This window comes from Micromesistius poutassou, assembly GCF_964030765.1.
Source record: "Micromesistius poutassou genome assembly, chromosome: 12".
In the NCBI taxonomy this organism is placed as follows: Eukaryota; Metazoa; Chordata; class Actinopteri; order Gadiformes; family Gadidae; genus Micromesistius; species Micromesistius poutassou.
In genome coordinates, this window is record NC_140282.1 from 10,608,136 (window position 1) to 10,610,635 (window position 2,500).

General features: G+C 42.8%; 1 protein-coding gene across 1 annotated transcript in view; it reads right to left on the reverse strand.

The window, feature by feature from the left end:
- Window positions 1-2,500, reverse strand: part of lrrk1 (leucine-rich repeat kinase 1) — a gene marked incomplete at its 3' end in the record, with an annotated part of 75,575 nt that overhangs the window by 17,194 nt on the left and 55,881 nt on the right.

Genomic DNA, 2,500 nt, shown 5'->3' on the forward strand with positions numbered 1-2,500 from the left:
GCAGCTGAGAGAGAGACGGGGACAAGAGGAGAGAGGGGAGCAGAGACAGGGATTCATTCACTGGGTCCGGAGGCGTATTTAGAGCGTGAGTGAACCCACTGTTTCAGATGGAATTCAGACACTCTGAGAGTAAAAATAAAACCGTTTTTGGTCTGGGCGTGAAGGGTGGGGGCGTGCTATCCGCATGGCTACGACCCACGCTGACCTGGTGATGCTTTTTTAGGGCCGTCGCTGTGTGAGTGCTAGATGTGTTGTACATGAAACGCCATCTTCATTCTACTCCTTTTTCCTCTAGATGATGGTTTTATTTGAGTAAGAGTTATAAAATGGCATAGATAACTATGTTGAAGATCATATTAAACATCTTACCGTTTTAAAATGAAATGTCATACAAATAAATATTAATAAGTGCATAATTTATTAATCAAGTTGCATAATGAATGGCATATCGATTGAGAAGTTTACTCTTAAGATTATTTATGATGTCTTTAGTTATTAATGTATCTATCCTAAAGTGCTTCATCTTCTCGCACCACAAATTCTACAAACATTTAAGTCATTGAACCATTGGAAGAACAGCACAACAGGTCTTTAAAGTTCAGTTCTTCAAGTGAAAGGTATTTCAGGGCTTATTTGTAATGTGTCGTTCCGCCTCTTTTCAATCAATGTCATATCCCCAACATTACCAGACATTTTCTCCTGCCTCTTACCTTGATTGCCTCAATAATTCAATCTCCCCATGGTTCTAAACAGAGAGCAATCTCACTCCATCAAGCGTTCATCTGAGACAATTAGCCCATGCCAGGAAGCTCATTGTTTGAAGCACGTAGACAAGTGTTTGCCTTCTCCCCCTGTCTTCCAATTTAGCTCGTGAACAACTACATCTACAATTGTACCTAATTAGCGGTAATGTTTTATTAAATGTCATCTATCCACGGCTTAAAAAAAAGTACATGTTTCTTTTGTTCCTAAATATGTATCCAAAGAGAAATAACAAAAGATCGCCTTTTTTTGATCGCAGCCGTCACCAGAGACGAGGCGGTGGCGACGGTTAAAGAAACTGATCTGCTTCGCTGAGCATCTTATCTCTACTGCAGTAGCATGAGTCAGTTCCCAGTAAGACAGGCGGTTGTAGCGTGAGAACGCGTGGGCAGAGGCTCTTTGATTGAGGAAGTGATGGGATCGTGTGTACGCTCGTCGGAGATCTGAACTCCTGATCTTGTCTCCTTTCATTCGTGGCAGGATGGTGTGGTGCCTGTAGGCATTCGTTAGCGCCTACCTGTTCCTTAGGGCGTATTCACCACCTGCCTTGTTTGGTTCGAACCAAACCAAAATCAATCGCTGGCGCAGACCTTTTGGGCCGGTGTGAATACACACCATCGAACTCTGGTGCGGACCAAACAGTCGGACTGAGACCCAGGCGGATAGGTGGTCTCGGTTTGCTTCCAAGCGAACCCTGGTGCGGTTCGCACCTCGGTCCGATCTAGTTCTAAAAATCATACGCCTCATTGGACGTAACAGGCACCCGCTCAGTCGTGCGCATTATTGTTTGATTCGTTTTTTGTTGTTTGATATTGTTTGATATTTGGGTCCGATATCCAATAGACATTCCGTCTCCTCTGCTCCATGTTGAGCCACAACTCCTTTTCGCCCAACGGTCCGACAAAAGCACGTAAAAGGTATGCTGGAAAACACACAGAGAAATGCTGATGCATTTAACACATTCAGCACCAGGATAAGGGAGAAGGAGTTTGACCGGTCCGCAGATCAATATATATCACGCTGGATATCCATGATTGTTTACTTTCACCGGCGCTTTACGCCCTTTTTTTTATTGAACGCTTTACCCCGCCCCATACCTTTTTGTCCAATGATTGAACAATTTTTTCACACATGTGGGTTTTTTGTCAAATTCTGGGACTGTTGCGAAAATTGCAATGTGTAAAGGAACCACACCAAACCAAAAAGTAAACATTGTATTTTGGTCCGGACCAAAGAGAGCGAACTAAAGGACATTCCTGGTGTGAATACGCCCTTAATGACCGGTGTCTGAATTCAATGCAAGTCACTTCAGATAAAAGTGGCCTTGATTTTCTCAGTAGGAGAGTAATTACGTTTTTCCTCAGGGAAATAAAGGTGCGACATCAACCTAATGCAAACAACAACGAAACTGGAATGCAAATGTGTAGAAATAAGAAAATTGTTCTTTCTTCTCTTTAAATGTTGATACTTATACTTCGTGACACATTGTTTAAATTGTTTCAATTAAAGGGTCAAATAATTAAAATACGTACCAAAATGGCATCAATAACATATGCATCCATCTATAATATAAGTACAAAAAAAGAAAAGACGACACACCTATACTCAACAAATCTGCTACACTCAACAAGGTTGGCTGGAGGTACGACCTACTGAACCCCTTTTAACTGAAATGTAAATCACCCCCCCCTCTCCCTAGCCTGTAGACCCACATCGGGAGCCCCCCCCCCCCCGCCAG